This window comes from Scyliorhinus torazame, chromosome 2 (genome assembly GCF_047496885.1).
Source record: "Scyliorhinus torazame isolate Kashiwa2021f chromosome 2, sScyTor2.1, whole genome shotgun sequence".
Classification (NCBI taxonomy): Eukaryota; Metazoa; Chordata; class Chondrichthyes; order Carcharhiniformes; family Scyliorhinidae; genus Scyliorhinus; species Scyliorhinus torazame.
The window spans coordinates 380,426,458-380,438,411 of NC_092708.1; positions in this window are offsets into that span (position 1 = coordinate 380,426,458).

The window sequence follows — 11,954 nt, forward strand, 5'->3', positions numbered from 1 at the left end:
TTGCAAATGTACACCATGGAGCATATAACGGGAGAGCAAAGTACTGCAGATGCTTGAAATCTGGACATACTCAACAGGCCTGACGGCAACTGTGGAGAGAGAAACTGGAGTCAATGCTTCAGATTCATTACTGCACCAGTTCTGACAAAGGGTCACTGAGCTCAGTTTCTTTCTGCACAGATGCCTCCTGGCGTGCTGAGCTTTTCCAACACTTCTGTTCCTGTTGGAACAAATAACCCCCTTTAACCAACCCTTCAAAACAAAGAGCAATCCCGACTTCTTGAGCCTTTCATTTCCCTCCGAAAGAAAACCCGCAGCAGCGGCCGGAGATTCGCTTTAGCACAACGTGGTTACAGTATGATGAAAACCAGCAAACAATGTCAAAGCAATCAATTGACAATTAATAAAATAACCCTAGCCCAGCTGTTCCAATGCAGCTACAATTCTGGCATGTACCTGGCAAAGTGGAAAATTGCCTAGGTTTGTCCTGTACACTAGAAACAGGACAAATAGCATCGCTGCCTCACGGCACCGAGGTCCCAGGTTCGATCCTGGCTCTGGGTCACTGTCCGTGTGGAGTTTGCACTCCCCGTGTCTGCGTGGGTTTCACCCCCACAACCCAAAGATGTGCAGGGTAGGTGGATTGGCCACGCTAAATTGTCCCTTAATTGGAAAAAAAAATTAATTGGGTACTCTAAATTTATAAAGAAAGAAAGAAACAGGACAAATCCAACCCAGCCAATTACCGCCCTATCAGTCTATGCTCCAGAATCAGCAATGTGATGGAAGGAGTCATTAACAGTGCTATCATGCGCCACTTACTCAGCAATAATCTGCTCACGGACGCTCAGTTTGGGTTCCGCCAGGATCACTCGGCTCCTGACCTCATTTCAGCCTTGGTTCAAACATGGACAAAAGAGCTGATTGTCCTTGATCAAGGCAGCATTTGACCGAGTATGTCATCAAGGAGCTCTAGCTAAACTGGAGTCAATGGGAATCAGGGAAAATTCTCCATTGGTTGGAATCATACTTGGCACAAAGGAAGATGGTTGGGAGTCAATCATCTCAGCTCTCGGAAATCACTGCAGGAGTTCATCATGGTAGTGTCCTAGGCCCAACCGTCTTCAGCTGCTTCATCAATGACCTCTCTTCCATCATAAGGTCAGAAGTGGGGATGTCCAGATGACTGCACAATCTTCAACACCATTCGCTACTCCCAGTCCATGTCCAAATGCAGCAAGTACTGGACAATATCCAGGCTTGGGCTGACCAGTGGCAAGTTACATTTGTGCCACACAAATGCCAGGCAATGCCATCTCCTACCAGAGAGAATCTAACCATCGCCACTTGACATTCAAAGACATTACCATCGCTGAATCCCCCACAATCAACATCCTGGGGTTACCATTGATCAGAAACTGAACTGGACGAGCCACATTAATACTATGGCTACCAGGGCAGGTCAAAGGCTAGGAATCCTACGGCAAGTAACTCACCTCCTGAAACCCCCCAAAGCGTGCCCACCATCTCCAAGGCACAAGTCAGGAGTGTGATGGAATTGGGCAGCACGGTGGCTCAGTGGTGAGCATTGCAGTCTCACGGCGCTGAGGTCCCAGGTTCGATCCCGGCTCTGGGTCACTGTCCGTGTGGAGTTTGCACATTCTCCCTGTGTTTGCGTGGGTTTCGCCCCCCACAACACAAAGATGTGCAGGTAGGTGGATTGAACAAGCTAAATTGGAAAAAATGAATTGGGTACTCTAAATTTATTTTTAAAAAAGAGATCATTTAGTACATGAAAAGAAAATACATAATAGGGCAACACGAGGAACATAATGTAAATACATAGACACCGGCATTGGGTGAAGCATACAGGAGTGTAGTCCATGAGGATGTGATGTTCAGGGTGAAGCGTGCGGCAGTATATTCAGAAAGAGCCCAGTACTGTTTGATCTCAAGGTCCGGGAAGGCAGGCCTGGTTCGTATGAGACTGGAAGACTGCATGGAAATACCATGTGCCGCTGGGTTAGCCTGCCACAATCGGCAACCAAACTTATAAATAAATCGCCTTTCGGCTCTGCGTCAAATCTTTGAACACCAATTTCATAGAATTTACAGTGCAGAAGGAGGCCATTCAGCCCATCGAGTCTACACCGGCTCTGGGAAAGAGCACCCTACCCAAGGTCAACACCTCCACCCTATCCCCATAACCCAGTAACCCCACCCAACACTAAGGGCAATTTTAGACACTAAGGGCAATTTATCATGGCCAATCCACCTAACCTGCACATCTTTGGACTGTGGGAGGAAACCGGAGCACCCGGAGGAAACCCACGCACACACGGGGAGGATGTGCAAACTCCGCACAGACAGTGACCCAAGCCGGAATCGAACCTGGGACCCTGGGGCTGTGAAACAATTGTGCTATCCACAATGCTACCGTGCTGCCCCTTGATAAGCCAACTGGCCTTGTCGATCAACCAAAAGTCGAGGAAAATGTGCAACTGTCTGGATGGGCGAGCTTTCTTCATTGATACAATCTGTGAGTGACTTGAGAAGCAATGTGCTGGCATGCGAATACGGAGTTGACACAGAGCACTGGTCATAATGTTGGATCAGCTTTTGCTGTCAAAATAAGTGAGGTTAATACTTAATTTTTTTTTGTCACAAGTATGAAGTTACTGTGAACGCCTAGTCGCCACGTTCCGGTGCCTGTTCGAGTAAGCTGGTACGGGAATTGAACCCGCGCTGCTGGCCTTGTTCTGCATTACAGACCAACCCACTGAGCTAAACTGGCCAAATATAACATGCTGTTATTTGTGCTGATAAATGGCCATATCTGAGTTGCTGTTATGCATTGCACCACTCCACAATTAAGTTAATAAATGTAGGGGCACTTGTTACGGCTCCGCTGCCGTTCTCGCCGGCGCGATACACCACTAGTCCGGTGGTGACGGCGGCACTGAGGATCTGGGGGCAGTGGAGGAGACACGGGGGAGAGGAGGAGGCCTCGATGTGGACCCCGATACGGAATAACCACAGATTTGCTCAGGGGAGGTTGGATGGGGGTTACCAAGGCTGGTATAGGGGAGGTATTAGGAGGCTGGGGGACCTGTTTATAGACGGGACTTTCCCTAGCATGCAGGCGCTGGAGGAGAGGTTCGGCCTGCCCTCGGGGAATGCGTTCAGGTACCTCCAGGTTCGGGACTTTCTCAGAAAACAGGTGGGGACATTTCCACTGCTGCCCCCGCGTAGGATCCAGGACAGGGTGGTGTCTGGCATCTGGGTAGGGGAGGGCAAGATGGCGGACATATATCAGGAGGTGGAGGAAGCCTCAGTGGAGGAGTTGAAGGGCAAGTGGGAGGAGGAGCTGGATGAGGGCCTGTGGGCCGATGCCCTGGGCAGGGTGAACTCCTCCTCATTATGTGCCAGGCTCAGTTTAATTCAGTTTAAGGTGGTGCATCGGGTGCATATAACGGCGGCAAGAATGAGTAAGTTTTTTGGGGTGGAGGACAGGTGCCCGAGATGTGCAGGGAGTCCGGCGAACCATGCCCATATGTTTTGGGCATGCCCAGCGCTTAAAGAATTCTGGCAGGGGTTTGTGAGGGTGATGTCTAGGATTTTGGACACTCGGGTGAAGGCGAGTCCAACAGTAGCGATATTTGGGGTGTCGGAGGATCCGGGAATGCAGGAAACGAGAGAGGCCGAGGTCCTGGCCTTTGCCTCCCTGGTAGCCCGGAGACGGATCTTGCTAATGTGGAGGGACTCGAAACCCCCGAGTGTGGAGACCTGGGTTAGCGGCATGGCGGGGTTCCTCAGCCTGGAGCAAATAAAGTTAGAGGGACGGACAGGGATAGAGTAGACAGGAGGAGAGGTTAAATGACCAAAATGTCATGGAACAACTGGATTTTCCGCAGATGCTGCAGGACCTGATGAGTATTTCCACAATAGTTAATGTCATGATATGCAAACATGCAGCTAATGAACACATAGAATAGGACATGACCCTGAGCAGTCAGGACAATCAGGGGTGGTATCTCACTATAAAAAGGACGAGGCACTTACACCCTGCCTCTTTCCACAGACCAACATCTACAGAGTGAGACGGGGTGTATCCTCAGCATCACACCCCAGCACGTGGCTTAGAGCAAGGCTGGTTCAGTTAGACTGAGTTACTACATTTAGATTAGCAGAGAGTCGAACTCATTGAGAACTGTGCTAATAGTTCAATAAAACACATTGAACTCACTTCAAAGTCTGGAGCATCTTTTACTCAAAACGGCATCAAGTGGCAGCTTGTGTTATTCCAACTTACATAACACAACATACCAGGGGTCTGTTCAATCTAGTTAGTTCAACTCAGCAAGATCCGTGATGACCAGCGAACGTATACCAGCACAATGGAAAAGATTCAGGCTCCTCATCAGCTCAGGACCTCTGGCAATCTCAGTGCCAACTGGCGGACATTCAAGCAGAAATTTCAACTTTACGTCGAAGCATCAGACCTCAATGGTGCGTCTGATGCACAGAAGATAGCTCTACTCACCACAGCGGGTGATCACGCCTTGGAAATATTCAACTCCTTTCACTTCGCCGAAGAAATGAAATGAAAATCGCTTGTCACAAGTAGGCTTCAAATGAAGTTACTGTGAAAAGCCCCTAGTCGCCACATTCCGGCGCCTGTTCGGGGAGGCTGGTACGGGAATTGAACAGTGCTGCTGGCCTGCCTTGGTCTGCTTTCAAAGCCAGCGATTTAGCCCTGCACCAGGACAAAACAAAGTTTCAGACCATCCTGGACAAGTTTGACAGCCACTGTGAGATGGACACCAACGAAATCTTCGAGCGCTACATATTCAAGCAGCGATTGTAAGGTAAAGACGAATCCTTCAACTCCTATTTAACTAACCTTCGTCTGCTAGTGCAATCCTGCAACTTCGGTGGTATCACTGACTCCATGACCAGAGGCCAAATCGTTTTTGGGGTTCACTCTGATCCTCTGAGAGAGCAGTTACTGAAGATCAATCATATGACTCTGCCAATCGCGATTGAAACATGCACAGTGCACGAGCACGGCAAAAATCACTATTCACAATACAAAACGGCAGAAAATTATAAACTAGCCTCCCACGAGGCGGAGAGTGTGCAGGCCATCTCCCGGATGCAACATTGACGAAAACAGCCATTTTGCACGCTCTTCCCGGGGCCCGGCGTATGCGCGATGCGAACAGGATAACGAAGCGGCCAAAACCCGCACTGCGCAGGTGCAGACGTCTGAGAACCGCACTGCGCATGTGCAACGACGCACGGAGCATCAGCACACCAACGTCATGACGTGGTCGATCTGTGGCACCGCCCATTTAAAGAAACACTGCCCTGCAAGAGGCAGATGCTGTTTAAACTGCGGGAAGTCAGGCCACTATGCAGCCCTGTGCAGATTTGTACCACCAGTCAGGAGCCAGCGCTCCCAATTCCGACGACGGCGCATCCCGAGTGTGCAACAACACCGACAGGATTCTGATCCCGGCAGTGCAACAGATCCAGATGATGAATGCCTGGACAACGCCTACCATGTGGGCATTATGACAAAGTATGAATATGCCACACCAGACTCATCGGAAGTCCAGTCAATCCTAGCTGTGGATTCCGAGGACGAATGGCGAGCAGTGATGAAGGTCAACCACTGCCCCATCCAGTTCAAGCTGGACACAGGTGCCTCTGCCAACCTCCTCTCACAGGCAGACTTCAGACGCATTAAGAAGCCCCCCACGGTCCTTCCACCTGCCTGCAAGCTCCTGGATTACAATGGGAATGCCATCACAGCACTGAGATCCTGCCATCTGCACGTATCCAACCGACTGGATCCAGGCAAGTCCCCAGGTCCGGATGGGATCTATCCCATGTTACTGAGGGAAGCGAGGGACGAACTAGCTGGGGCCTTAACAGATATCTTTGCAGCATCCTTGAGCACGGGTGAGGGCCAGGAGGACTGGAGAATTGTGAATGTTGTCCCTTTGTTTTAAGAAGGGTAGCAGGGATAATCCAGGGAATTATAGACCTATGAGTTTGATGTCAGTGGTCAGCAAACTGTTGGAGAAGATACTGAGGGATAGGAGAAGATACTGAGGGATAGGATCTATTCACATTTGGAAGAAAATAGACTGATCAGTGATAGGCAGCATGGTTTTGTGCAGGGAAGGTTATGTCTTACAAACCTAATAGAATTATTTGAGGAAGTGACAAAGTTAATTGATGAGGGAAGGGCTGTAGATGTCATATACATGGATGTCAGTAAGGCTAAAGTTCCCCATGGCAGGTTGATGGAAAAAGTGAAGTTGTATGGGGTTCAGGGTGTACTAGCTAGATGGATAAAGAACTGGCTGGGCAACAGGAGACAGATAGTGGTGGAAGGGAGTGTCTCAAAATGGAGAAAGGTGACTAGTGGTGTTCCACAGGGATCCGTGCTCGGACCACTGATGTTTGTGATATACATAAATGATCTGGATGAAGGTATAGGTGGTCTGATTAGCAAGTTTGCAGATGATACTAAGATTGGTGGAGTTGCAGATAGTGAGGAGGACTGTCAGAGAATACAGCAAAATATAGATAGATTGGAGAGTTGGGCAGAGAAATGGCAGATGGAGTTCAATCCAGGCAAATGCTAGGTGATGCATTTTGGAAGATCTAATTCAAGAGCGGACTACACGGTCAATGGAAGAGTCCTGGGGAAAATTGATGTACAGAGAGATCTGGGAGTTCAGGTCCATTGTACCCTGAAGGTGGCAATGCAGGTCAATAGAGTGGTCAAGAAGACATACAGCATGCTTGCCTTCATCGGACGGGGTATTGAGTACAAGAGTCGGCAGGTCATATTAAAGTTGTATAGGACTTTGGTTAGGCCACATTTGGAATACTGCGTGCAGTTCTGGTCGCCACATTACCATGTGGATGCTTTAGAGAGGGTGCAGAGGAGGTTCACCAGGATGTTGCCTGGTATGGAGGGTGCTAGCTATGAAGAAAGGTTGAGTAGATTAGGATTGCTTTCGTTGGAAAGCCGGAGGTTGAGGGGGGACCTGATTGAGGTCTACAAAATTATGAGAGGTATGGACAGGGTGGATAGCAACAAGCTTTTTCCAAGAGTGGGGGTGTCAATTACAAGGGGTCATGATTTCAAGGTGAGAAGGGGAAAGTTTAAGGGAGATGTGCGTGGAAAGTTTTTTACGCAGAGGGTGGTGGGTGCCTGGAACGCTTTGCCAGCGGAGGTGATAGAGGCGGGCACAATAGCATCATTCAAGATGCATCTAGACAGATATATGAACGGGTGGGGAACAGAGGGAAGTAGATCCTTGGAAAATAGGCGACAGGTTTAGATAAAGGATCTGGATCGGTGCAGGCTGGGAGGGCCGAAGGGCCTGTTCCTGTGCTGTAATTTTCTTTGTTCTTTGTTGACACACCCAAGCACGGTTACGTTTGAAATTGTTAAGCCAGACAGGGCATCCCTACTAGGTGCGCACGCTTGCAAGCAGCTGAACCTTATTCAAAGGGTTTACACCACGCCATCCTCCCATGTGGATTTTCAGGTCGGCATCAATGACATCGTCGCCCAGTATCCAGATGTGTTCAACGGGATGGGCATTCTGCCGTATCGATACAAGATTCTGCTACGACCTGATGCCAAGCCAGTGGTCCACGTACCACGACGAGTCCCTGCTCCACTGAGAGAGCGCCTGAAGGCACAGCTCAAGAATCTTCAGCAAAAAGGCATCATATCCAAGGTCACCGAACCGACTGACTGGGTCAGCTCGATGGTGTGTGTAAAGAAGCCTTCGGGGGACCTGCGCACCTGCATTGATCCCAAGGATCTCAATACGAATATCATGCGGGAACACTACCCCATCCCGAAACCGGAGGAACTCGCGAGTGAGATGGCACACGTGTGCTTCTTCACCAAATTGGATGCATCACAGGGATTTCTGCAAATCCAGCTTGAAGAGTCCAGCAAAAGGCTCTGCACCTTCAACCCGCCTTTTGGCAGATCCTGCTACAATCGCATGCCATTTGGCATCATCTCGGCATCGGAGATATTCCATCGCATCATGGAGCAGATGATGGAAGGCATTGAAGGGGTTAGTGTGTACGTGGGCGACATCATCATATGGTCCATGACTCCTGAAGAACATGTGTCCCGTCTCCAGAAGGTATTCCGCCGTGTACATGCCAACGGCCTAAAGTTAAACCGGTTCAAATGTTGTTTTGGCACATCGACGCTCATGTTCCTAGGCGACCAGATCTCACAGCATGGTGTGCGCCCAGACACAGACAAAATCAAGGCCATCGAGTCGGTGAAGGTACCAGAGGACAAAAAGGCGATGCTGCGCTTCTTGGCTAAGGTCAATTTTCTGGGCAAGTTCATTTCAAACATGGCCACACACACCACGGTCTTATGCAACCTGGTGAAAAAGTCAACTGCCTTAGAGTGGAAGGCGGCACACCAAACAGAGTGGCTGGAGCTGAAAGCCAAGCTCACCACTGCACCAGTCCTGGCATTCTTCGACCCGGACCGGGAGACAAAGATATCCACAGATGCGAGTCAGGATGGCATCGGTGCGGTGTTGCTTCAACGAGATGACACATCATCCTGGGCACCAGTAGCCTACGCATCAAGGGCGATGACGTCCACTGAAACCAGATATGCACAGATTGAGAAGGAGTGCTTGGATCTTCTCACCGGCATCGTCAGATTTCATGATTATGTCTACGGCCTGCCGATATTCACTGTCGAGACGGATCGTAGGCCTCTCTCTGGTCCACTTCATCCACAAGGACCTGGACGACATGACGCCTCGGTTGCAGAGAATCCTGTTTTGGAGGTATGACTTCAACTTGGTGTACACACCTGGCAAGGAGCTCATCATCGCTGATGCAGTCCCACTCAGTCACCTTGCCCAGTGAGCCGCTGGAGATCATCTAGCACATCGAATCGTAGGTGCAGCTGTGTGCTAGCACTCTCCCGGCGACAGACGAGAAGGTAGTTCTCATCCGGAATGAGACAGCCAAAGACCCCCTCTTGCAGCGCGTCAGCCACAACCTCCCCAATGGCTGGCAGAAAGGGCAGTGCCCACAATTTTACAATGTGAAGGATGACCTGACGGTGATTGATGGTATGCTCCTCAAGCTGGACATGATTGTCATTCCGCTCAGTCTCCAGAACTTGGTGCTGCGCCAGATTCATGAGGGACACCTGGGCATCGAGAAGTGCAGACGCAGAGCCCGGCAAGCTGTCTACTGGCCCGGCCTCAGACAGGACATCACGAACATGGTCCTGAACTGTGCTACCTGTCAGCGGTTCCAGCCAGCGCAGAGCAAGGAGACGCTCCAAACAGCATGACATAGTGACCTCTCCGTGGTCCAAGGTTGGCATCGACCTCTTTCATGCGAATGGTCACGACTACGTATTGATCATCGACTATTTCTCGAATTACCCTGAGGTGCTGAAGCTCCCGGACCTCACCTCTCGGACCGTCATCAAAGCCTGTAAGGAAACGTTCTCAAGGCATGGCATCCCAATCACCGTCATGAACGACATGGCCCGTGCTTTACCAGTCGGGAATGGACCACGTTTGCCAGTTCATACAATTTCCAGCATGTCACCTCCAGTCCGCGCTATCCACAGTCCAATGGAAAAGTCGAGAACGGGGTGCACATTGTGAAACAGCTCATCTGCAAGGCCGCGGACTCTGCTTCCGACATACACCTTGCACTGCTCGCGTACAGGGCAACACCATTGTCCACTGGCATGTCGCCGGCTCAACTCCTGATGAACAAGGACCTGCGGACAAACTTCCAGCTATACACCTGCCCAACCTGGATCACCTCCCAGTGCTACAGAAGATGCAGCAGCTCAGAGACCGCCAAAGGCAGGGCTATGATGCCCATGCCACCGATCTGGCCGTGCTATCCCCGGCAGATGCTGTCAGGATCAAGATACCGGATGGTGGGTGGTCTGCCCCGGCTGCGCTCCGCTCTTATGTTTTACGTATGGCTGATGGCTCCATCGTGCGAAGGAATCGACGGGCACTGCGCAAAGCTGCCTGCCCACAACCACTTTCTCCTCCATTTCCATATGTTGAATTGCCACCTCCTGATACCTCTCACCACGAGGGCGCCGGTCAGGCTTCCATCCCGCCTGTCAAGGCGTCGCCGTCGTCCCCTCCGTCTCCGGCCGTCGATCAGGATCAGACGCAAGCCTCAGAGCTTGGACTTGTGAATGTTTGTTTTGTTTGCTCTGTTCTGTTGTCCTCTGTCAGTCATGTTAGACACTCATTCACATGTAAATACATTCACATACACCAACAAAACATAAAAGAAAAGGGGAGATGTCATGATATGCAAATATGCAGTGAATGAACACATAGAATAGGACACGACCAATGAGCAATCAGGACACTCAGGGGTGGTATCTCACTATAAAAAGGATGAGGCACTCACACCCCGCCTCTTTCCACAGACTAACATCTACAGAGTGAGACGGGGTGTATCCTCAGCATCACACCCCGGCACGTGGCTTAGAGCAAGGCTGGTTCAGTTAGACGGAGTTACTACATTTAGATTAGCAGAGTCAAACTCATTGAGAACTGTGCTAATAGTTCAATGAAATACATCGAACTCACTTCAAAGTCTGGAGCATCTTTTACTCAAAACTGCATCAAGTGGCAGCGTGTGTTATTCCAACTTACATAACACAATTGATATTTCAGGTTTGAAGCATCCATAGTATTTTGACCCTCACTAAAGGCAGATGCGCTGCTGAAAACTAAACCAGCATGAGCCCAGATAAGGGTACATTTTTTTTTTGCGGAATGCTTTCATGTGGACGGCGCATTGCCACAGTGGTTGGCACTGCTGCCTCTCAGAAGCAGGGCCTGGGTTTGATTCTGGTTCCGGGTGACTGCGTGGAGTTTGTACACTCTCCCCGGCTGCATGTGTTTCATCCGAGTGCTCCGGCTTCCTTCCCCAGACTAAAGATGTGCAGGTTAAGTGGATTGGCTATGCTAAATTGTTCCTCAGTGACCAAAGATGTGCCGGTTAGGGCAGGAGAGTGGGACTAAGTACAGTGCTCTTTGAGAGGGTCGGCGCAGACCCGAGGGGCTGAATGGCCTCCTTCTGCAGTGTAGGGATTCTACGGTAAACATGTTTGATTGGTCCATATGTAATTTAATATATTAATGGGTCTGACCTGAGGTGGGACTGGGTAATTTAGTGTCACCCCTATTTCAATTGTGTCAACCTGATTGATCTAGATTAAGCCACACATTTCTCCCCAGTTTTTCTGCTACTTCAGTTATGTGAAGATTAGTCTTTACTCCCTTTTGCCATGCTCCCTTCCTTTACGTTGACAAGTGTCCCAGATTAGCTGTCCCTTCTCTTTAAACAGATTATAATTTCTCCCTAATTTTCTTCCTCCACCACCTCTTTCCCTTCATGTTCCAGATTTTTACCTTTTTTTTTTTTTTTACACAAAAAAAGTATCCAATTTTTTTTTCCAATTAAAGGAAAATTTAGTGTAGCCAATTCACCTACCCTGCGCATCGCTTTTGGTTGTAGGGGTGAGACCCACGCAGACACGGGGAGAAAACTCCACACGGACAGTGACCCGGGGCCGGGCTCAAAGTCAGGTCCACAGCACGACTCTGTCCCATATTTCTCCTACCTTAACTCACTACCTTAGCTTCGTCAACTACCCACCTTGACACATCTGTTAGGCTCACCCTGCGCCAGTGACTTAAGTAGACAATACCTAAAGTGCCAAATTAGTGTAATCACCTCTAATTTGTCAAACATGCAGAGGGGGTTGTAGTTGCTATCCTTCAAACAGTGGAAATGAGGGTACGAGGGTACAAGAAAATTGTAAATCTCGAAGCGACCTTTAAAAAAAATCAACTGAGACCCTTATAAATTTC